At 40.1% G+C, this 26,032-nt stretch overlaps 1 protein-coding gene across 2 annotated transcripts in view; it reads right to left on the bottom strand.

The window, feature by feature from the left end:
• Positions 1-25,724, bottom strand: part of PJA2 (praja ring finger ubiquitin ligase 2) — a 267,185-nt gene extending 241,461 nt beyond the window's left edge. For both annotated transcript variants that reach the window (XM_072958296.1, XM_072958298.1), the window contains exons 1-2: positions 25,330-25,724; positions 16,288-16,484 (exon numbers count right to left, since the gene is read on the bottom strand). The gene's annotated coding sequence lies outside the window, so the exon portion shown is untranslated. The remainder of the gene's footprint in view (positions 1-16,287; positions 16,485-25,329) is intronic.
• Between the last annotated feature and the right edge of the window lie 308 nt (positions 25,725-26,032).

Here is a 26,032-nt window from a genome sequence, read left to right as displayed (position 1 = left end):
TGTTTAGCTAATAGTGAATGTGAATGATTTTGTCTTTAAGTTTCTGAGTTTTCTTTTCTCTCTTTCATTTCCTTAATGGCCTCAATTTCATACGCTGTTCCTTTTCATACATTTATTGTCTCTTTATTTCTACTTATTTCTTAAGTCATCACTATTGCAACTATCCTATGATGCATGTGTTATGTGAACTCCTTTTAAAAAATTATCACTCTAATTTTTTTACCTTTTCTGTAACATAAATGGATATTCCCATGCTTCTTGGAAAATGCTCAGCTATTATATGGGTTGGTCAGGCATTCTCCAGTCATTGCTCTATTTACTACCAGCCCTGAAATATGTATTATCTTTTGTTTCTTGACTCTTTCTCTATTCCTTTGTAGCAACATGTGAAAATCCTTATGCTATGGGGGAAAATATACACTACCAAAACAAAATCCAATATTTAATTTTGACTGCCTGTAAATTTTCAAGGTGTTTCCTTCTTTATGTTCCCAGCATCTTAGAATAGTGCCTGGTACTTAGTAAGCATTGATAATTGCTCATCAGAATATTTACTTGCGTTTTGAATGGATCTACACTGTTAAATGTGTGACTGTAAAATTATGTTTCATGACGGACAAACTTGAAAAAGAACATAGAAACAAAATAATTGATTTCTTAGGGTGAGGAGCAGTAGGCGCTTTGCTGCTATTTTTAGCATTTGGTATGACTATACTACTGACTGAACAATTAAAGTTTTGTTAAGGTTTAACTGTTACAGGACTGTGCCTGAATTCAGCATTCCCTCTTCTCTTACTAATGGCAGAGCACAATGATTTACTTCCAACAGTTTTTGATACAGTAAAATTGAACCAGAAAGAGCATCCAGATCAGTGTTAAGGATAATGATAAAAATAAAAGCCCAAATTGTTTATTCACCCATGGGCCAAGCACAGTATTTAGTACCTTGCATGGGGTACCACATTTAATCCTCCTGACATCTTTAGGAGGTAGGATTATTATTGCTTCTATTTTAGAGATAAGTAAGCAGAGACTCTGAGAAGTTAACTAACTTATTTGGGAACCCCCACTATCTTGAGTCCATCTCCAAAGTCTGTAACCGTAACGGAGTGTGGGCTAAGCAGTTTAGAACAGATTGCTGGCAGGTACAGCTAATCTGCCATCTACTTTGTTCCAACAGGATTTATGGGTTGATTGACTATTATTCTTTGTTTAAGGGTTGTCACTGCTGCCTCAGTTTTGTTTACCCAAGACTCAGATAAATCAGGATATAACTGAAGAACAAATAGGGTGGACCCCAAGGGAATTATCTGCATAAAAGTGAAAGTGTGGGCTGGGGAAATAAAAAATAAGGGAAACAAAAACAACAAAATACACATTCTCATTCTTCATAATGAGAGAGTCAAGAGAGTAGGTTTGATCTAAGGCTTATCACTCAGGTTCAGAGGAAAGCACCTGTTCAGATCCGTAACAAGCCTCGGTCTGAGGCTGATGGTGTTTTGAGCAAGATTACCAAGGGGCTCTTTCATACCATCTCTCTGAGGCTTTGAGACCACCACTTTCCGTAACAGACTGCAGTCTCAAGAGTCTTGGTTGCAGGAAGCCAAAGCAAACAAGAGAAAAGAAACAGAGATGACTTCACCCACGAGTTCATGTGAAACAGCCCTAGTGTTCATCCTGGGTTCATCAGAGCCTTCTTTTCCTCCCTGTCCTTCTGACTGCTTCCATGAGTCATGCCCCACTGGATAAGGGTCATACATACTAGAATTAACTATACTTAAGGGAGAGCAACACTTTATTGTTTTTGTTACTAAATATTGTTCTAAGAAGATGGTGAACTCTTCAAGGGGAAAGACAACATTATTTTTTGTCTCTCTGATAGGATTTAGCACAAGGTTGGGCACAGAGCAAGCAGTTGATGATTCCTCTTTAATCTGACTTGACATTATTTGACGACAATTTTGGTTCTTATTATTAGTAACTCAGCACTGTACAGGATTGCTAAAAAGTATAAATGAAAAGAAAAAAAAATCCCTCCTTCCTGGCTATCACCAAGGATAACATTGCTTGGAAAGGATTAAAACATTTTATATCCTACCAACCACTTTCCTGGGAAGCAGAGCCAAGCCTGTAATGCTGATTAACAATGTTAATGTTCTTCTGTAGGCGGACAGGCAACTCAGAGGCTTGCTTCTCACCTTCCCCCTCTTCCTTAGATAGAATGACTTAGCTCTTCTAATTTTCAGAAAGAGAGAGAGTCAGCGGGGTGAGGTACAATGGGAAAGAGAGAGGCTGAGACTTATTTACAGTTATGCAGACTCTACTTGGTATACACATATCCTACAGGAATTTACAAAGCACTGAACTTTAAACTATAACAACAACTCAAATACTCACTGCTTAACCCCATCCACCATATCAGAGGAAATTAGGAACCAGGAACCGAGAAGAGACTTGATGCTGCAGGCCATTTAAAGGCTACCTTATTGAAGTTAGGAAGGTTTCAGTATCAGAAATAGCCGCAGCCGCTAGATCTCAGTGACTACGGGAAAAGTAAAACACCACAATGCACCTAGTCGACTATAGTCCTTCAGCTCAGTTTATTTATATGTTTATTTATACTTCACCACACGCTTACCTGACTAAGAGACCCTGTTTCTCTAAAAGATTTTTATTGCCAGACTTCACCCCCTGCCAGATTTCTCTGGTGATGACTGGGTGCTTGTTTATTTGTTTGCCCTTTGAGAGAAATTAAATGGTGGGATGACAACTAAGTTCGATAAATCATACTTATCCATGGCAACGAGGAGGGAGCACTGGTCTAGGAGTCAATAAATTTTACCTAGTTTCCTTCTACACTTTGGTAAGAGCTTCATCTCTGGGCCCCATTTCCTTACTTGTAAACGAGCAGGTTGGACCAGATGATTTAAAGGATCCTTCCCTATTCTCATGTTCTGTGTGATCATCTATGAGACAGTGCTGTATGACGGAGAGATGTCCAACTGAAAACCAAAAGACATGGCTTGAGGTCCCCACCTTGCCATTTAGTAACTCACTAAACTTTTCTGAGCCTTGGCTTTTTTCATCTATAAGATCCATTCCAGTTCTAAATTCTATGATTTTTATGACACTGCTTATTGAGTCTGAAAATATCACAAACATACGGTCTCAGAAATTACCTTTAAGATTTTCGTACTACACAGATTGCATCACATAAACAAGCCAATTTGATAATCAACCACCAGCATTTACTGTGCAAGCAAATAGTTTATCTGCACAACTGCGCAGGGATGAGAGGATGCATATTTTGCAAACATCATTCAGTAGTGATGGTTTTACTTGTCCTATCTTGCCTGAATTTTAGATCATTTAATATTGAGCACTAATTACCACCACAATGTCTGGTTTTCATGAAGCTAAACACAGTGTCAAGTTGCTAAGTTCTATATTTTTAACACTCTGGATTGCCTGCTTTCTACATAATGGTACCACTGGCAAATAGCCAACCACAGCAGATTGGCACCTTCATACAACTGTCCATTGGAAAACTGCATTCTGAGGTGCTTATGTAGCCTGCTTCCTGTAGTAGGTTCCACTTCATGGTTTGACTGAGTCATCTCCTTTCCCTAGGAAATAAAATGTCATTTTTGTCCCACCTTGATTATGGCTGGGCTTTTTTTCTGAGCTATGAAAGTACACTGAGCAAAGAATGTCTGTTTCCAAAGAGCTATCTGTCAGATGCAGAGGAAGCTTGCTTTGTTCTAGGATGCCGACTTTGTGCTCATCATTTTCCAGTCTGTCTTATTGGCTTTCCTCTAAAAGCAAGAGACAGAAGTGCTGGCTGCCAAAGATGGTTTGAATCCTTGTCTGGCAGCTGCCAAAGTCAAAGAGGGAGGAAAAGAAATGGGAAATAATATTTATTGAGCAACTCCTGGGTTGCCAGACACTGCTTAACTCATTCAATACTTATAAAGTGACATCGGACATGAAGAAATCCAGGGGCCCAAACAATGCAGTCAGGACTCTGTCTCTATCTTCCAGTTCTGCTTGTCTCTGCTTGACTGTTCTCACACAGGCTCTCTTCATTTGGTAGCAATATGACATCAGCGGCTCTATTCTGACATCCTCCTGGCTGAGCAAGCCCATGGATGGAAGACTGCTCCTCCCCATGTCTGTGCAATCCCAAGGAAGACTCACACAGAGACATGTCGCATAAATCACATGTCCATGATTGAATGAATTCCCAATGCCACTACCCAGGCATGGCAAGCGTGTTCAGGAGCCAGGGTGGCACAGTGGTGGAGTGGGAGAAGTTTCTTTAAAAAACCATAAGAAGAGGGTGGCAACACTTGCTAGAGAAACAAAACATCTGTCTTTCCACACAGCTACCCCAGTCCATTGCAATGAGCTACTTAAGAATAATGCTGGTTTGAGTTGTCAGTTTGAATGTTTTCTCTAGTAAAACTGAATCAGGAACACAAAAGGGAAAGTTAAAGGCAGTTTACCAAGTCTCAGTGGACATATATATTAACATACGTTCATCAGTCAAGCAATATAAATCTGTCTTTTTTCATCTTTTGATGACTCTTGTGTAGAAATGGCAGTTGGCTTTCTCTTGCATACGTATGCAGTCATCTAGATTTAAAGGCATATGGTCTATCTTGGAATGCTTACAGATTGCAAGACAGCTCTGAAGCCAAACTTGCTGCTTATTTCATGCCCTGCACATTTAATTACTGCTTGATGTGAATGAAGCATTTTATCTGAAGATATGCGCTGCTGAAATTTTAGCTGGGTTGAGTCATAAAACAGTCTTCAACAGATTGAAGCAATCTTAGAGGGAAGTTTGTGAAGAAAGTTGGCTTGAACTATCTCACTGTTAAGTCATAAATGTTTTGAGTCAGTCTGAATGTTCCTGGATAAGACGACAAATACAAGTGTTCCTAGTTTAGTACTTTTCTGGAAAATTCTAAAACCCCAAATTCTTTTATGGGGGTTAATCAGTATTAGAAAATGGTTAATCATTATGTGAATTAGTTCTGAAAGAGAGGGCATTTCCCTTAGTCACTTGTTTTTTTGTGGGGGGCGGTTATACTTTACTTTTAGTTTGGTGCAAACTAATTTCTCTACAGCACAAGTTTTCTTAGTTCTACTCTTTGGCTTTGCTTCCATGTCTGCCTTCATGTCAGCTAAATCATTCGTCTACCTGGTAATCTCAGGTGGTACTAGCCTGGGGCAGGGAAGAAACAGTAACTGGAGACCCTGTATAGCCTGCTATTTCAGCAAATAAGTAAGGAGTTCATGAGTTCAGGTTGTTCTATCTCATGGGTTATGCTACCAATTTTGAATCATGTAAATGTAGGAAAAGGAGCTAGGTTTATGATGAGGATTTGGTAAAATAACGCTAGTGAACTGCCCAGCATGGTATCAGGCACACGCCCTTCCTCTAAAGTGGCTGCCATGTTGTTGTCATCATTCCAACCCTGCTGTCCACACACATTCTGCATATTGCAGCACCTTGAGTGTGGCAGTGGGTAGGGGTAGCACCTGGAGTGTGGTGGGGGGTGGGGGTAGCCACTAGCCACTTTTGGCTCCTGCATACCTGTTCTGAACTACCCTCTGCTTTTTCTTTCTCTACTGCCTTCCCTCTGTAACTTGGACAATGCAAAAAATTTTTTTCTTTTTAATTCAAGCTCTGATCCTAAGAAACGGAATTAAGAAAGTAACTTTACTGACAACTTTAAACTCTTCCAAAGCATGGCATGCTCTCTCCCCTGTAAGGATCTTCACACGGGATGTTCCTTCAACTGGGAACATTTTTCCTCTTGTATTTGTTTCATAAGTCTTCTCACAATCAAGGCCTTCGTTTAGATTCCTCTCTCCCCCAGAAAGCCTTACCTGACCCCTAAACCTGCATCTTCTAGGTTTTCTGTCTCCCAGCATATTAGACCTCCCATCACAGCAGTGCTTACCCTGGTGACTGGCTCAAGAGACTGTGAGTTCCAGGAAGGGCAGAGATCATGTCTACCTCATTGATCCATATCGATCAATGTACCCTCAGCACCTAGCACTGTGCCTAGCCAAGAGTGGGCACTCAGTAAATGTTTTCTTTGGAAACACACGTTAGTGCCTTTTCTAGAAGGAACTCAAGGATCATTTACTCTCTTGTATCTCCTCAGTTACTTGTCTCCTTGGGCAGCATTGCTACTATGGTGGAAATGTCCCATAGCTGTGCTGGCTAGCAGAGTATCCACGAGACACATGCTGCTACTGAGCATTTGAAATGTGGCAAATGCAGCTGGGGGCCTTAAATTAATTTAGTTTAATTTTAATTTTAATAGCCAATGTGCTATCATATTGGCCAGCTTAGTCCAAGAGCCTGAGGTTTAAATGTTTGTTTCCAGGAGCTATAATTCTAAGAACTTACCCTTTTTGAGAGAACAGAAATGTCACAAAATTTAGAAGTTTGGCAAGTTTAGTTGATATTTAGAACCAAGTTTCCGAAGAACAAACACGTTGCGTCAGTTGTTGGACTGTGCACAGCACCTCAATTTTAGGCAAAAAAAAAAAAAAAATCCATGCCTTCGATTATCATGCCTCCCTCTGATACTTTCAGCTATGTGATCCTAACCAAGTCACTTAACATCTTCGTGCCTCAGTTTTCTTACCTGGAAAATGGAACTGGTAATAGTTTCTACCTCAGATTACATTAAATGAGAATATGTATGTGAGTGTGTGTGTGTGTGTGTAAGAGAGAGAGACAGAGTTAGAGAAAGAGAGAGAGAGAGAGAGCAAGTGCTCAGTACAGGCCCTGGCACATAGTATGTTCTCAAAAATGCTAATTATCATGGTTAATTATTTCATTCTTCTATTTCTAAATTAACATAATATTTGGATGTATATGTGTGTATATACACACACCCCCACCAATATATCCACTAAACATGCTTCAGACGTTTTGATCAGTCAGAACAAGAATGTGAGTGTCAAGTACTATGAGGTTAGAGAATAGATATACTAGAATGTTACACTGGACCATTATTAGGCAAGATAACTCATTTTAGAAAGATAAAGTATCTTGAAATGTTATTTTAAAAGAATAACACTATTTGAAGTAGGGAGTAGAATTTCTGCTTGCAGGAAGGCTTTCTGCAAACACTTCTATTTTCTTCCCCATTTTTGTCACCTGCCAGGTTGCCCTTTCGTCATCTTCTCCATAGGCAAAATGTTCCAGGGGTGGCTGCCTTGTACCACGCACCAAGGGGACTGAAATGAGCTGATGCAACGAGTCTAACATCCACCCTTCAAGTTTTACTATTCAAATCAAGGCGCTGTACAATGTGGATCCTTTTGTGGCCCCTTAGCCCCATTAGAAAAGTGCGAGCAAGGGCAGGAGACAGGGAGATGATTCCCGGAATCAAGAGCTGATTTGCAAGCCTGAGGAATATGCATGAAAGGCAGCAATAAAAGTCAGTCATCAGCTCTGATATTTATAGTGAGAGGGAGGAAAGAAAGAAAAGAAAGCCATGAAGTGTTATTGGGAAATCAGGGAAATAGAGAGAGCTACTCAATATAACTTATACCTTACTACCTGTTCTCCATTTTTAAAAAAAAGTTTTTTGTGTATGTTGTATATGTGGGGTCTTTTTTTAAGAAATAGAAACAAGAAACTGTAAACTGTCCTCCCTCTGATCAATGGTGTATGATGAGTTACTACATTCTTTTGACACAAGAAATTGAAATGAACTAACCACAAATGCAGGAAGATGAGATCTAAAAAGCAATATGAGGTTTCCTTTTTTCCTTTGCTTTTTTTTAGGTTAGAAATTAAGGAATCATGCTGAATTTCAAATAAGCCTCCTGGTCCTAATACCAAACTGTTGCATATTTTGCAAATTGAGATGCATTTTTATAAACACTTTATAAAATACCTGCTATATAGTGGAAACTGACGGAAAGAAGAAATTCTCACATGATGTTAGAAGAATATCTAGTGGCTTGAAAATAAGGAACAAAAAATTATGCAAACAGCAAGCATTCATTTTATTGTCAATACTCACAAATAAATAAGTAGTAATAACAGGAAGTCTCAGATGCTTTGAAAACTATTGGAACTGCTGAAATGGCACAGAGTTAGAGAGTTTTAACATGCCTTGATGAACTGTCACTACTGTAAGGGCAGAATTATCTGGACTCATCGCTTGTTTTTGTAACATTGATTTATTATTATCCTAGGGAGATTAGACCATGGTGCTTGGAATTCTAACTGACCCTCCACACTTGGAGATTACTCCCTTATTCTATCTAGCAACTAGAAAGCAGGCAAGCATGTTGGAGAAGAATATTCTCAAATTGCCAGTAAAGTGAAAAACATATATGTGCTCTTTCTTTAAATGTCTTCTTGGTTCTTTGAAAATCATTCATCTTAGCACTAAAACTGCTCCTTGGAGTAGATCTAGTACCCTCTGGGAAAATTTATAAAAGCATTCACCTAGGTCCCCATGAGGCCACTGGGTTTCCAGGGCAATGAGTTAACTAAACAAGCAGTAATCACAAAATGTTAGACTCTGTCCACCCCTTATTTTACATGTGAGAAAACTGGAATCCCAGAGGTTGACAGCCTTGCCCAGGCCACACATGTCACGGGTAAGGCTGGTCCTAGAAGAGTATTTCCTGACCTCATCTAGTTGATCCTTTGATCACAGCATTCTCCCTGGAATTCTATGGTACCCAGCACCCCTCCAGTGCCTGGCACATAGCAGACTCACAATAAATGTGCATTGACTAACTGAATGGTCCAGGAGCCTTAATAATTGAAAATATCATTTTAAATTAGTTGAAAGCACTGTAAAATCTGTTTTTCAGATAGGATAGCCAATTGCAACAAGCCCGTTATGAACAAGAGGAGGGGCTGCTAAATAATATAAACAGGAGGAAAGAATTCACCTATAGCATGTAGTAACAAGCTGAAGCATCCCATGATGCTAAGCTGGTAACATGTGACTGTATCAGAATCATTAAGATATCCTTACCTACAATGGAGAAAATGTAGCATGGGATTCCTTTGCTTTCTGCTGCTTTTGAAATAGCAAGTGTATGTTCAGATATGTTCAGAATGGTTCTTTTAGAGAAAAGAGGGTGAAATTTTGACATCAAAAGGTCTTGAGATAACCACAGTAATGAGAATGACCACTGGGAGAAGAGCATCCTTCTTTTATACCGAGTTAGAATATAGCTATTTTGAGCATTTTTATTCAAAAATGGAAATTTTGCTTAATTTCCATTTATCCTGTTCTAAGTCAACCAACCCTGCAAAGCAGAGGCATGATTGATCTTAAAATGTCAATCTCTTACCTAAGGAAAGGAAGAAAAGATTTATTTAAAGAATAAAATGTCACAGGGGTTCTTAGGAGAAAAGCTCCTGGGTTCAGATTTTCTTTGACAGCCAGGCTTCCAAATGAGTAATATTCCCCCTCTATACATTTGTAGCAGCTCCCCAGATAACTATGAGCACAGATAATCAGACTGGCAAATGCTTCCACATTTCAGGGTCCTTTTTGGCAGTTAATCTACCCAGGCACTGACTTTCAGTAGTTTTTGGTACTGAAAGAAAAAGTCCTCAGGACTTTGAGGAGATGATAAAAATTCTGCTCCTAGGTATACTCACCCCGATGAAAATGCATCCACCAGGCTGAGGTTGGGGATGAAGGAGCTGGGATCTAATGTCTTCTGCTTAGTCCTAGGGGACCAGGGAGGCAAGTGAAACCCACCATTTGGAGAGCTCACCTGAGTACAGTTTAAAGGATGAATGGGTACAGAAAACGTGAATGGAGTCATCAGAGAGCCTGATGAATTCTCAGTTTCTATATGCAGTCTTCCCGTTGAAGGTTCAATATACACATTATGCTATATTTCCAGCATCTACAACAGTGACTGCCAGGCATACAGTAAGCATTTGATGATTATTTGTTAAAATATTTCAGTGTTAAAATTAGAGTAAATTTCCCACTGGTTTAGATGCAGACAGAAATTTGAAAATTTACCCATTGTTTTCTGACCTTTCCAGTTAAAAAACAAAACAAACAAGAAATGAATTTAAAGACACCTTGGGCTTTATCTAAATTGGCCTGCTGTTTCAGAAAGAATCTTACTCAAATCACCCTAGATTAATGAACTCTATTTCTAAAGACATTTAGATGGAGAAGGGCTATATATAAGGTCTAGAGACTGGCACATTGGTTTTCTTTGTGTGAGGATAAATAATTCCTGCTTTTCAGGTATTCTGTATTTTCCAGATGATGGGCAAGATTAATGGTGACTGTTGCCATTGTTCTGAACTAGCTAGAAGGACCTCTTGTCATCCTGACAACCTGGAAAACTGTATCTGTCTCCTCATCCCTGCAGTCATTACAGAGAAGCAAAAGGCAGAGAGGAGAACCACTGCCACTGCAGAAAACCAGACTAAGGAAGAACCACTTTCAAGATGGGAATCTGCAGTCTGCTCTCACTCTCAGGGAGCCTGAAGAATAAGTCAGTCTCTCCAAGGACCATCAGGCTGCCAGAACCGAAAAACTGTTATTTGTCTCCTCTTAAAGATGGGGAGGGACAGACGGCACAGGTGAGAACACAGCTGTATCTGGCTATACTGAAACCTCTGGGAGAGCATGGCCCCAAGAAAGAGAAAAAAAGGGTATGGGGCCTGCAGCGGCCTGAATATTTTCAACACCATTTCTATTTTGAAATCCTAACCCCCCAATATGATGGTGTTAGGAGGTGGGGCCTTTGGGAGGTGCTCAGGTCACAAGGTAGAGTCCTCATGAATGGGATTAGTGCTCTTATGAAAGAGACTCCACAGAGCTCCCTAGCCCCTTCTGCCACAGGAGAACACAGTGAGAAGTCGGCATCCTGGAAGAGAGCCCTCTCCCAGCCAGGCTGGCACCCTGATCTCAGAATTCCAGCCTTCAAATCTGCGAGCAATAGATTTCTGCTGTTTAAAAGCTACCTAGTCCATATTGTTATAGCAGCCTGAACTGACTAGGACAGGGCCAAACTAAGAATGTTCCCAGTAAATTCTCTAAAGAATAAATCTACCAGGAAGCCACCTATTCCCGGTTTCCAGACAATGCAAGGTTCATTCATTTATTTATTCATTCAACAAATACAGCAGCTCAAACCAATGTTACAGATTGGCCTAGCAAATATCTGCTTCTTGGCAGAGAATCAAGCAAGAAACTTACATGTGATTTTGGACTATTCTTCTAAATAATTTCTGTAGGTTACATAGCTACATGCTTATGGTTCAAACATACTAAGGATAAAGGGATTATTTTCAAAATTTAAAAATTATTTAAAAGGACTGGAAGATTTTAAATTGAACAGAGAGCTTAGCATGAAGTCAGGGTCTGAATGTACCAAAACTGCTATATCTTAGCAAATTTACTCCCTAATGGATGGCATAATCTATATGAAAGTGAACATGCACAGGCCTTTGGCTCCCTAGTGGTTGCAGGGTAATACTCCAATTTATTTGGAATCTGCCAAGGAAAGAGTTTACCCTTTCATTCATGTCTCATTTTCTGTTTTTGAATTTTTAATAAATTTCATTGATTCTTGACCATTTTTCTATGATACACTGAGAAAAGTAAATTAAGTGTTTCAGCTTTTTCTCTGACACCCTCCATAGAGTTTAATGATATTGCTTTTCCTTTGTACAGTTCTCAGGTGCTGTTTTCTCCCCTTTGTGTCAATGACTCATCATAGGAACAAAAAGGTTCCCATCCATCCCTTACTTGGCATCTATTTGGCTGTAAGTGAAGACACAGGCTTTATCCATAAACTGTTGAAGTCAGATTGTTGCAGAAATATGAATTAACTGCAGAACCAATGCAATTCTGTTACCAGGAACCAGAGAGTTAAATCCAGGATCCAAAGCAATACCGATTAGCAAAAGTGCTTGGGATTTCTATCTGAATCATGGTGGGGTACTAAGGTGTAAGGGGGGGTGTGAGATGGAGAGACAGAAAACCTCATCACAGCACGTGGTAGTTTCTCCTTAGGTGAGACTTGTGGCTCATTGTGCCTGTCAAGTAGGCTAATGTGCCTGTAAATTTCCTCTGGCAGAAAACACATCACAGTAGCAGCACCAGAAAACAACACAACCAAACTGTGGAAGACTGAAAGCCCAGCGCTTTTCAAGGGTAATCAGAATATAACAGAGTGAAAAAAACACAAGGCGTTGAAAATAAACAAAGGCTAGGAAGAAATGAGATCACTTTCTAAGAAAAAGCATTTATTATTTATAGACCAAAGGAAATGCTTCTCCTACAGCTATTTCTTGTATATTATTTGGCAGTCTCAGTTCAAGGTCAAAAATATCAAAGGGCAAAAGAAGTATGACTTACAATTTAAGATTTGTTGTGACTGGCTTTGTAATTGCATAAATATTAAATATGTCAAAATAATTATAAGCACATTATCCAGATCTCCACACATTGCTTTAATTTTTAATGTAATCTTTTATCTGTCTTTTCCTCAGCTGACTGTGGATCTGTGATAGCTAGAATGAACTGTTGCCATCAATTTAGTAATGAAGTTACTCATTGAACAGAAGAGGCTGCTAAAAGATTATACAAAGCTGCAGAAGTGTATGGAAATGAAATTTTATGTTTCAGGTAAATGGGAAGTTTATTTTAGAGCACACTTCCCCATTATAAATTTAATATAACCACTTTAAAATAAATTTGGAAAACAGAGAAGAGAGGGGAAAAAGCACCTAACAGTGCTGCTACCATCAACCTAACAGTGTTTTATCTATTTTTAATTTTTTTAAATAGGATTTTTCTTATTGAAGTATAGTCAGTTTACAATGTTGTGTCAATTTCTGGTGTACAGCACAATGTTTCAGTCATACATGTATATACATATACTTGTTTTAATATTCTTTTTCACTGTACGCTACAAGATATCAAATATAGCTCCCTGTGCTATACAGTATAAACTTGTTTATCTGTTTTGTATATATCTGTCAGTATCTGCAAATCTCAAACTCCTAATTTATTCCTTCCCACCCCCTTTCCTCCTGTAACCATAAGTTTGTTTTCTATGTCTGTGAGTCTGTTTCTATTTTATATATAAGTTCATTGTCTTTTTTTTTTTTAAGATTTCACATATGAGTGAAATTATATGGTATTTTTCTTTCTCTTTCTGGCTTACTTCACTTAGAATGACATTCTCCAGGGCCATCCATGCTGCTGCAAATGGCATTATTTTATTATTTTTTTATGGCTGAGTAGTATTCCATTGTATAAATATACCACAACTTCTTTATCCAGTCATCTGTCGATGGACATTTAAGTTGTTTCCATGTCTTGGCTATTGTAAATAGTGCTGCTATGAACATTTGGGTGCGGGTGTCTTCTTGAATTAAGGATCCCTGGATATGTGCCCAGGAGTGGGATTTCTGGATCATATGGCAAATCCATTTTTATTTTTTTGATGAATCTCCATACTGTTTTCCACAATAGCTGCACCAAACTGCATTCCCACCAACAGTAGTCCCTTTTCTCCACACCCTCTCCAGCATTTATTTTAACAGTGTTTTGTATTCTGGTCTTTCATCCAGGTGCATTTACATTTTTATCATAGATGTAATCACAGTTCTGGGTCTGTGTATAATTTTTCATCCAGATTTTTCTTTTATTAATGTGGTTTTCATAACTATAACTTCTATGACTGTAAAATAATAATAATAAAAAGGGTCCAAAATTTACTCACCCACCAAATTTCTGGTGGCTAGCATTAGCAGAATAGTTAAGCAAAAGACACTGGAGCCAGATGAATCAAATACAGCTACCTAACTGTGTGGATTTAGTCTGGCTAGTAAAGGCTGTGCCTCGGTTTCCTTATCTATAAAATTAGGATAATAATAGAGCCTCTATTAGAGTGTTCCTATGAGCATTAAATTAAAAAATCCATGGAAAGCACTTAGTCTGTCTCTATTATACAGTAAGTACTAAAACTAAGTGTTATTAAAGACAAAAATATCAAATATATTACAGTGGGTTAAAAAAAAAAGCTTGAGTTCTACAAAACTGAGTATCCTAAGATACTACCATCATTCCAGACATTTCCACTTGCCTTTTCCTAGTAACTCCCCACCTCTACCACTAACCAGACTTAGATAGTTAATACTCCCTTGTTCTGTTTCACACTTTAACATGTAAGTATGCTTCCTTAAAAATATAGCTTAGTTTTGCCTGTTAGTGAACTTGATATAAATGGAATTACACACACACACACACACACACACACACACAATATCACTGAACTTAGGAAGCATACAGTCTAAGGCTTGGTTATGTTGTGATAAAAAAAAAAAAAAAAGCTTTGGACAGTGAGCCAGAGAACTTGGCTTCTAGTCTAGTCTCCATGAGATCTTGCGCAAATCTTTTTGCCTCTCTGGGGCCTCCATGTAAAATGTTTGGATGTGCTAAGTAAGTGTCTTTGGAGTTTTAAAGTACTAAATTGTTAAGCCCTTCCTAGTTGAGTACTGTGTTGGCATATGAGAAATCAGAGCCAAAGAGAATCCTGAGAAAGGCCTGGGGCTTGCTGGAAGTAAGCCTCCTCTTCTAAAAAATCATGCCAATAACAGTGTCAGCAAATGACAGGCTTAGAAAAGCGAAAATGATGATTCTACATCACAAATAATTTTCCTGTCTCTGATATATGTACATTTAGATATCATATTGGCCTTAACATACATAGGGAATATTTTCCCCAGGATAAATCATAGCCGTTAAGAGTTGACTGTAAGGACTCTGGAGTTCAAATAAATAATCATGTAGTAGAGGTTTTCCTGGAGAGAGTCAGTTTTAAACATTTGAACCTATTATTTCTGTGTAAGTATTTGTATTTCACCAAATACTGCCTGGGGTAAGTACTGCAGGTTGGGTCACTCAAAAGTCCATTCTACATTCTTATTATGGCAGCTTTCATAATGCAGAGACTGGAAGCTAAAACATTTCCTAAAGTTCTTTGCACCTAAGGCTATGGGTATGAATGAGGTCTGTCAATTAGATATACTCATGCAAGATTTAGAAAACAGAGAAGTTGAAAGCATCCTCATGACCACTCTGACTGTATTTCTTTATAATTAAGGTCACAGGTAAAGTGTTCTGGAGCAATGTTCCATGGTTCACTATTTAACCTCTTGGAAGCCAATAGGCAATTGTGGCAGTAGTGAGAGCAGTAGCTTTTTGACTCCACCTTCTATCATAGGGTTGTGTCATTGAACCCAGTGTTCCAGTCATCCTCAGCAGTAATAGCTCCACTGATAGGTCAACTCTGTATTGTGCTAGAATCATTCATTCTTAGAGGCCTAGTCTGTTAACTAATTTCTCCAGTCCTGCTTAAAATACTTAGAACTGTTTCTATTTATTTACACTGAACCTTGACCAATACACATCCTAGACGTTACTTCAGAAAATCTGTTTACTGTAACACAAGGTACAAAGTATTATAACTCTATAAAATGATATAGCAAACACAGAAGGGGTTTTGAAACCAGAAAAAATAAGCTATACCATATATGTATCCTAAAGCAACTTATTTAACCTCTGTGTATCAAAGTTCCCTTGTATATTTTTTAAAATTCATATATATGTATATATAAAGGGAACTTAGGTATACATACATGTATGTGCACATACACGTATACATACACATACATATATATATATATGAAATAGATATCAATATACTAATCTTGCAGAGTTATAAGAATTAAATGAAGCAACACACATAAAGTACCCAGCATTGAATGGTCACTCACCGTACAGTTCATTTCTTTCTGTCCTCTTATTGGATATCCTTTAGTAACTGAGGTGAATGGTAAAGTAATATGGGAGGAAATTCTCTTTAAAAAACTTTAAAAAATGTATAGGAACATAAAGATTTGGCACACAAAGATCTGATTCACAAAGATGAGAGGAATAGCTTTAATTGCAGCTGAAGAGCAAACAGACTTCTATTATGAGTACCACCAATTCACCTTAACTTGTGGCTCAGGGCTCAGATAATCTGTTAATTAATCCAACAAGTATTTACTAAGCCTCAACACTGCTAGACACTCCTTTACTCATTAAGACACAGTGGTAAATCAAAAGGTCCCTGACTTCCAGGAGCTTGCATTCTATTGAGAGAGATAGTCACAAAATAAGTCAATAAATAAGTTTAAATGAGAAGGACAATGAAAAAGAGGCATTCCTCCTTTAGCTCTCTTTTCCTTACCTTGCCAGAAGTTTATTATGTTGGCTGGCTCACGCACTCTCTCAGCTTCCTTCCATGGGAGGAGAGGCACAGGGAGGTGGAGATTATGTCAATAATGTCCAGATTCTCTTAGGTAGGTGAGTAGTTTCAGGATCTGTGAAGAGTCTGGGGCCTGTTACCATTTCACAGATGCCAGCAGAAAACACAAGATGCCTGGACTAGAGAGAGACAAAGGAGCATGTCAAAGCATTGGCACAATGTTGGCACTAGTTTCCCATGACCTCTCAAACCCCATGGCGTCCAAGGGGAAGGGTCCACATAGACAGTAGTTTTCTGTCACAGCCAAGGAATATTAAACTCAGGGAATTTACTGCTTTTATACTGTTTGGTAAGTGAGCCTGCTCTTTGTTTGGGAGAAGATATTACTTGGTTGCTTGCTGCAAATGCAACCCTGAGAAATGACCCAAGTAAAGGGTAGTTTGGGCTCTATATCCTTGGCATACCCAGAAATAATGTGTAGAAATAATGTGTTGGCAGATTGCTCTTCCCAACAGGTGGAGGGGAGAAAATAACTGAATTCTCCATTCTTTATAGTTTTATGCAAACATAATTACAAAATTTTCTAAAGTTCTTAGAACTTTGTTTCTACCCTCTTCCAACCTTTCACCCCAGATATGATGTATTAGGCACTTGAAGACCTCAGACATATTAGAGTAAAAGTTGACATGGGAAGACAGAAATTTTCCGTTATTACCAAATATAACCTGAGGTTTTTGCATGGATATACAGCCTCTCATCTCCGGACCTCACACCTTCTAGAAACCTCACCCCAGGCTCTTTTCCTATTTAAGATAACATTGAGTGCTCATTTTAACAAATCTCCACTGCAAAAAACGTATTTAAGTGGGAGAGGGGAAGGGCAGAGTATACGCTCTCAGTCCTGAGCACTCCTTGTATGGCCATTGCTCTTGGATCCTGGTAGGAAAGGCCCTTCATGGATCATCCTGAGTCCATTTTCCTTGGGCTCTCAAGCCAGGGAGAGAAAATTGCAGACTTGCTCTATAACAAATCACTGCTGTCCCATTATCTATGTGGACTTCCCACTTTCCACAGTGACTATTTCAAATGTTCTCTACCCTACTCACCCCTTCATGGAACCCATCTTCCCCTTTCCCAGAGAAAATGGAAGGCATCTGGGCAATGCTCTCCTAATATGCCATTTGTTATCTCTTGTAATCCTACAGCAAATGCTGAAGCACAGCTATTATTATCCAAATGTGGTAATGTTAGAAAATGGAGTTTTGGAGATGTTATACAACTTTCTCCAAATCACAAAAACTGTGTGTCCTGGAGAAGGAATCAGAAGAAATCTTTATGGCATGGGACCCTCCCTCATGTAGGCTTCTAGAAGTGGGAAAATAAAACTTCTCTGTTTGTGTGTGTGTGTGTGTGTGTGTGTGTGTGTGTGTGTTCCTGTAAGAGTCTGTAGCCTCCTAAGCCACAGTAATGTGTGCACTATAGACAATGTTCGCTTTCAGTTTTCCTAGAAACATTTTCTCCTACCATAAGGATTAGATCTGTAGCTACCTGTTTCCCTAATGACAGAGCTAATTGCTATGATCCAAAGGGTTAATAAAAACTCCTTTATCTTCCCCAAAGCAAAAATTTATATCCTAGGGAAGGTACCTAGGTTAGTTCTGAAGGTCCTGGGGAGACTGGAGTGCTATCTTTCTAGTGATTTAAATTTCAAATAGAAATGAGGCCCTGGAGCTAGAAGACATCTGGCATAAGGAGACACTTTCAGGAGAGGTGGAGGGCAGCTGCCTCTTTTACTTTTATAAGGAGAAGAATCCTTTTCCCTTGTCCCTTGTCTACAGAGTATCTGGCCACTCACGTAAGAAAGCTTCCATTGGCTTTCATCACTTGGTCCCAGGGGTAAGGCCTGGGGCAAGCTGAGAGAGGGAGCATGCAGTTCCTACTGTGGGATAATAAGAAATCTGCCTCTGATCCAGAACACCTCATGTGCCCATTCAGGATGAAATGAATAAAGATGAATATGAAAAACCCAACCCTAGACAACTCAGAAGAGGGAAAAGGACACAAACACTTCCAGACCATGAGATAAGTAGCTATAAAAAACACCTGGTAATATTTGAAGAGATAGAGATAGAGAGATAGTGTTTGAGTTTCCCTGTGTGGAAGGAGGAATTTGCTGGCGGACAAGGGAACTGAAGGACATTCCAAACATAAAGAATTATACCATGGATTTGAGGTGTAACTTTGTTCAAGTTTTTATAAAATTGGCTCTTCTTCAAGGTAGTAATTTACTTCTGTCTGTCACAAAATTTTCCTTTTATATTGATTTTATTAGAATAAGACAATCTACTGCCATCTTCCAGAAAACAGTTCTAACTATACAAACTGACAATATCAGCAATATGTATGGCACTTCTTGGAGATGTTCAGTGTGCTGTCTGCACAACCATACATAGTAGCCCTGTTTGCTTGGCCCATTAGAGAGAAGGGAAGTGGGTCAGCATAACCAGAGTGAAGACTATATGTGAAAGCGCAATAGGAGATAAGGCTGGATAGAAAGGCAGCAGCCAGACTCCTGGGTGTACATCACCCCAGAAAATCAAAACCACAAATTCAAAAAGATACATGCATTCCAATGTTCATAGCAGCACTATTTACAATTGCCAACATGGAAGCAACCTAAATGTCTATCAACAGATAAATGGATAAAGAAGATGTGATATATATATATATATCTATATATATATCTATCTATATATATATATATATATATAGAATAGAATACTACTCAGCCATAAAAATGAATGAAATTTTGTCATGTGCACCAACGCAGATGGACCTGGAAGGCATTATGCTAAGTGAAATACGTCAGAAAGAGAAAGACAAATACCATATGGTATAATTTATATGTGGAATCTAAAACATACAACAAACTAGTGAATAAAACAAAAAAGAAGCAGATTCAGATATTGAGAACAAACTAATACTAACTAGTAGTGGGGGGGAAGGGGCAACATACTGGTGGGGGAGTGGGATCAGATAGGCTCAAGGGTATATTGTGAAATAAGGGAATATACCCAATTTTTGGAATAACTTTAAATGGAAAGTAACCTTTAAAAATTGTATTAAAATTTAAAAATTAAGAGGAAGAAAGGCAGAGGTCAGAGCTTGCAGGAACTTGGGGTCCACACTAATGTGATTAGAATCAAACCTGAAGGTGCTGAGAAACTACTGATGGATTTTAGGCAAGGATATGTCATTGAAATTTTTTAAATTTCACAAATATGTGAAAGTGGTGACATTAGGGCAAGATAGGCAGGAGACCTTGTAAGAGACAGACCGTAAGATAACAGGAACACCATGATAGAAAAGGACATGGAGGAGGCTTCTTTGGTCCCAGGGTGGGAGTGGGGCATCTTCCTTTCCAGAGTGATTCTCTCCACCAAAGCTACAGACCTCCAACGCTCCATCTTCTTCTCTACCACCTTGATCTTCTACTTAACTCTTTTTCCTGTGTCTTCAATCTCTCTCCACTTGCTTCATCCCTATAGCCTTTGGTTGCCCCAAAATGTCAAAGTCTTGCTTCTGCTCACCCCTACTTTTTCACATGAGTATATCCCCGTGAATTATAGCAGCTTTATTCATCCTTCAGACAGAAATTCCTGCCCTTCTAAGTAACAAGTGGCTGAGCAGCTCCTAAGCAGCAGTGTGGTGGCTAAAGATTCACAAGGATCACAACTGAAGCTGCTAGGTTGGCATACCACACTGAGAGATTCAGCCAGTAAGATGACCACAGGCTTATCTGGATTCAGATGATTTATTACTTGCATAGCAAAAAAAAAAAAAAATACCAGCAGGGTGTCACCTCCCCACATCTCTAGTCCCCCTGGATGACAATGAACTGGAGGGACCCAATGACAAAGACAGTAGTGATGGTTGATCCGTTACTGAGAAGCCATCTAAACTACAGCCGGGCATTTTCTAGACTTATATAGAAGCTTGCAGCTGTATCTGGAGGAAGGTGGGGTTAAAGTCCTGTGCTTAGCTGAAATTAGGGAGTTGGATGAGAAATGGTTTTATGGCAGCCTCTTGGCAGCTCTTCACAAGAAGCTTATCTTCCCCTGGTCGAGGAGGAATTGCGGGGCATTCCACTAAGACTCTGGTCAGACTTGCCTGTCTGGCCAATGTAAAGCCATGTAAGGTTATGAGGAGGCAGAGCTGTCTCTCAGTAACTCTACCCCTGACCTTTTATATACCCAAGAAATAATTATTTTCAGGAGTTTAGGTCCCCATTAGATTACCTACTTAACTGATAAATTGCAGGTGCTTGGACCAAATATTTTCCATTTGCCTTAGGCTACCTCAGATGAGACTGACCCCAACTCTGACCCCTAGCAGGATGATATGACCTATTTGAAGGATAAATTGCAAACAGGCTCCCCAACCAGAGCCAAGCCAGCTAGGCACATCTCAGGTGCCTCTGAGATAGACCTAAGAGAGCCACACTGCTTTCTCTCTAAGGTAGGAGATAGACTGTCCCACCTTCCCTGATTCAGTAAGCCAAGCGCAGCAACAGGTGTCGCCATTTGAATGTCTTTTACCTTGACCGGCCAGCAGGAGTTCTGGAGCAATGTGATTGTCTATAACCACCAGCATTAAAGACTTTAGACTGGTTTTTGTCAGGCAAGTATAGGCCTGATGTCCACACAAGCAGTATCCTACTGGAGGCATTAACTGTATTAAGAGTGATAAGTATCTTTTATTGGGGTGAGTCAACTTTGTGTTCCTTGTGATATATAAACTCCTTGGTTATAGCTAAATTATTCCTGCAAAACAGGCTTGGAGTGCTTCTGAGAACTATCTGGCTAGCATAGCCAACCAGCCTAGTCCTCACAATACGCACTGCTCCAGGTAAACTGGATTCTGCTAATAGGTTTGTAGTGACTTCAGCAACAGCATTTTGCTGACATGGGGGTCAACGTTTGATTTTTCAGTGTCCGGAAGAACATTTGTTAAGCCTTTAGCAGTAGGGTCAGGTGGGAGTGACAGATGCAGCCATTACTCAAATTCAGAGTAGTAGCTATGGTCTGGGGAAAGCACACAAGAGAATTTTGGTTTTTTCTTAGCTGGTAAATAGAGAATGCATGAGACTGACAATAATACCAGGCTAGGGGGAACCATATTAATGTCCAGAAAATTAATCTTGTTGTCATCAAGGCTGGAAGTCATCAATCTGAAAGGTCAACAGTCCTTAGTTTAAGATCTAAGGACCCAGGATCTAAGTTAAGAATGGGTATTCAGTGAGCAAAGCACTCTGAGATGCCAGGCCCTGTATGCTGCAGGTAAGAGCCAAGAAAGGTTAATGGGTCTTCACCCAGTCCTGACTTCCTGAGGTGTAGGGTGTTCCTTTTCTACCAGCTGTGTCATTGCTTCCCTTCAAGAGCCACATAATTGGTATGACCAGTCTCTGCAGCAATCACTTCACTATTTTTTCCAATTCTATAATGTCTAACTCACATCATTTGCTTGGATTTCTCTCTCAGTGGCTTTTTCCTTGTATACCTTGTACCATCCTTGAACTTATCCCACCCCTGAGGTTGTCATCTCACACTTCTGATTATTAGCTGATGCCTTTTAGTTCAAATAATCTTCTTAAGTTGTGTAAAAATATTTGCTACTTCCTGCTCATCAGATCCAATCAGCATACTGTTGTCATTATGAACAACCAAAATGAACCAGTGTGATGTTTTGTGGACTGTCAGGACGATCAACATTTCTGCAGGCTATATTAAGGAGAACTGATGTGTTCCTGAGGCAATACTGTGGAGGTATATTTGTAACAGGGAAGAACAAATCTGACTCCATATTGGATGTTTCTTTTTCTTTAACCTTTGTATTATTCTACTGCTTTTGCTGTAAGTTAAGAATGTTGCCTATAGGATGAAATATACAGGATAGCCCATTCTTAAGGTTCTGATCTTTAAAGGTATAATGCTTTTCCATTCATATAGAGATAAAAACTTGCAGAACAGAGAGTAACATTTGCCTTATTGGAGGGTTACAGGAACATCGGGGACTGACCTATGTGGGCAGCTGCAAGAACAAAGGAATCCAACTCCAAGATGTTTGTGACAACCAACCACTCCCCCTCCTCTTTTAGTATAAAAGAAGCCAGAATTCTAATTTGGGAAAGATGATTCTTTGGGACACTAGTCCATTTTCCCAGTCTGCTGGCTTTCCAAATACAATCACTATTCCTTGCCTGAACAACTCATCTCTTGATTTATTGACCAGTCATGAGGTGAGCAGTATGGGCAAGGACTCAGTAACATATTGTTGGCCCAGTTAGGTAAAAGCCAGCTGCTTCTGGTGGTTTTATAAATAAGTATAGAGAAGACAGCATTAGCCACGTCAGTAGCTATACACCAAGTGCCAGGTGCTGTGTTGATTTGTTTCAGTAAAAATACTGCAGCTGGGGACAGCAGCCACAATTAGAATTACTCCTGATTAATTTTATAATGTCCATACTCATTTTTCAGGATCTACTTCTGCACTAGCCGAACTGGTGAGTTAAATGTGAATGTGGTAGGTATCAGCACTGTTGCTTTTTTCAAGTCTTTTATGGTGACATCGTTAACAGGGAAAAACAAATCTGACTCCATATTGGAACTGTTTCTTTTACTTTAACCTTTGTATTCTATTGCTTTTGCCACAAATTAATCATTAAAGGGATGTTGCCTATAGTTTAAAGTATACATAATAGCCTATCTCCAATATCCCTGCCATCTACACCACACATTTCTTTGAGACAGGCTTGAAGAAACATTTACATACAAGGTTGTTCCTTAAGAGACACAGACTCTCCTTCAGTCAAGGGGTTCTGGGCCTGTGAATTGATATAGGTCTAAAAACTGAGTTTGAGTCCACAGTGGTGACTCAGGTCAGATTTTAGCTACCTGATTTAGAGCTTTTCCTGTGATAAATATCAAGCAGTACTCTATTAGGTTGCCTATCTATTTGTTCCTAGGGCATCTCTGTGGGCCAAGGCAGTCTTATTGCCTGTATATACTTGCTGCCCTTTAATAAGGCAAATGTACCCACATTATCTTCGGTGGCTAAGCACTGCTTGGCCTCTGCTGTTCTGGGATCCTGTCATTCCCATTAATATCAGTGAGTCCACCTCAATAGTCATACATTCTGTAGTCATACATGGCCTACAGAGGGCAACATCCACAGAAATTTTCAAAGATGCATCTCTTTCTCTCACTAACATATTTCTCAAATCTTCAGTGAAGGGAGTATCTTCTGGGCCTTTCCCTGGAACATATTTGGGGGATGGGTATGCATGTTACATGTAGTAAGTTCAATATAATATTTCCCTAAACTTCAGAATTCTCTGTTTCACATCACATCAGGGAAGCTCTGGCATTTCAACCTCACAAACTCTAGGCAACTGTTGAGTCTAAGTTTCTATCAATCAATCAAGTAAGCTATGAGAACCACCTCTAGCTGCATGAGCTAACACATATGATTAACACCTTAACAATAAATTTGGCTCAGTATAGTGTTATATTCCATCCTCCATCGTCTAACACCCATAGAATCCACTCCCACACATGTTCTCCAGGTTTCTACCTATATATTAGCAAAGTCTTTCGGTTATTTTGGTAGGGTACTTCTTCCTCCATTATAGTGTGCACTTATCCCCCAGGAACATGCTGAAATCTGATTCTAGTTGTAGGAATACCAGCAGTAGAGGGTGAGTACAGTCGGTTTTGAGAAGTATGTAAATTTCCTCTCAGGACATCAGCCCCAGATGAATTTTCAAGCAGAGGAAGCCTCAGAAACTCAAGGGCAACTTACTTCCACTAGTAAGGGTGGAAGTGACTTTGGGGTACAAGTTTTTCAGTTTCATCTGGGTCTAACCCACTCCAAGTTTTGGGATCCTATTATTTAACAACATCCTAACTTTGACAAGAGATACTTAACACATCTGTGAATTTAACAGTAGCTGTAATTCAGTAACCTAAAAATTAAAATTTTGTGTTTCATCTTCAGCAATATCATTTTGTTGCTACAATCAGTAAGAGTTGTTTGCTTTTTGTTTTTGGGCTTTTTGTTTTTTAGAATCATATGAAAGCTCCTGGGGTCTCATATGATAACTTTGAAGATTGCTTGTAATTTGTCTGTAAGCTAGGAACTCAGAATCCATCTTACACCATAGTGCCTATAGTCACTTTATAGCCATAACAGTCTAGTGTAGCTGCCATTTGGGGACTTCAAGGCACTTGGTACTTCATCACATCAGCAACAGATGACTGACTGTGATGCCCTAATTAATTACTAGCATTTTGTTGTCAATGAGCTCAATACTAAGCTCCAGCACAGAGGTCCAATCAAACCAAAATCCTATTCCCATCTTTGCAGGTGTATCTCTTAGAGCTACAGGTAAAGCTGAATAAAAATTAAAAGCTTAATAAAAAGTATTATTTCCTGTAACAGTGTTTTGAAGTAATGAGAGCTTCACTAGTGAGAAAAGAATCATAGAGAAAATAGAAATAGCAGCCCTAAGGAGCTAACCTGATAATTAACCCTTGGGCTGGGAGGCAGAGTTTCCAAAGAAGAGCTCCCCCAACCCTTTTCTGTGCTAAGACAGAGACGTAATTGGAGAGGGCACAGCCTGGCTCAGTAAATGGCACAGAAGTCATTGTGGAACCACACCTGCAGAACTTGCTGGGAATTGTTCCTCTGGAATTTGCTGCAAATCTTGCCTCTAGGGTGCTTGGAAAGCTATTCATAAGGTAATGTCTCTCTTTAGGCCCTCCACTACAAAATGACTAGAGTTGAGGGTGTGGGAGGAAACTGCTGGTCCCTGAACACCACAGAAGTTTGGCACTGGAGAAAGCCAGGTAGGTATACCACAAGAGCCTGCCTACCAATACACCAAAAACACTTTTTCTCCTGTAACGCCTCCTTAGCACGCTCTTCTGACAAAGCTTCAGCCTCTGCTGACCAAGGAAAACTTACTTTAGAAGGCCCAGATCCATTTTCACTGCGCAGTCAAAAAAGGGTGAATTTGGAGTTGACAGCAAGAAACCAGTAACCAGCACAAGCATCACTTCTCAGGCTCCCCTCACAGATTTTGTAGCCAGAGTTCTACACCTGCCTGGAGGGTCCTTTGGCAGGCTCCTTTCCCTCAGGTTTCAGAAGTCACCAGCAGCAACGGAGGAAAAGATGAGTCTGAACAGAATTCGCAGCCCCCTTTCTCCTCACCGAGTTTCCGTCCAAGGCACGCCAGGCCCGGGATCTCAAGGAAAGGAAACCTGGGCAGCGAAAAGGAAACCGGGAGAAAGCTCAGCGGTACAGGGGCTGCCGGCGCCCTCAGGCCTCTCAGGGCCACAACTCCAGCAATACCCCCTCGCGGGTCACAAAAGCCCTCTGAGGTCTTCCCACCGCAGGAGCCCAGGAAGGCGGACGCGGGGCGGGCCCCGCGGGCGGCGCGTTGTGATTGGGCGCCCCGGAGCCCGCCCCCTCATGCCGGAGCGTCGGGAGGGGGCGGGGCCAGCCGCCTGCTCGGCTCCGGGTCTGCGGGCGCCTATCGACCCAGAGGCCGCTGCGCCGCGGCTGTCTTCTGCTTGTGGCGGGCAGTGCGGGAGCGCAGAGTGGCGCTGGAGAACCGGCGTTTCCTTTCGCAGCTGCCTCCGCCATCTCCGCGTTTGCGAGGCTGGAG

This window comes from Vicugna pacos, chromosome 3 (assembly GCF_048564905.1).
Source record: "Vicugna pacos chromosome 3, VicPac4, whole genome shotgun sequence".
Lineage (NCBI taxonomy): Eukaryota > Metazoa > Chordata > Mammalia > Artiodactyla > Camelidae > Vicugna > Vicugna pacos.
The sequence above is the reverse complement of the archived record's forward strand: the minus strand, read 5'-3'. Positions and strand labels throughout refer to the sequence as shown.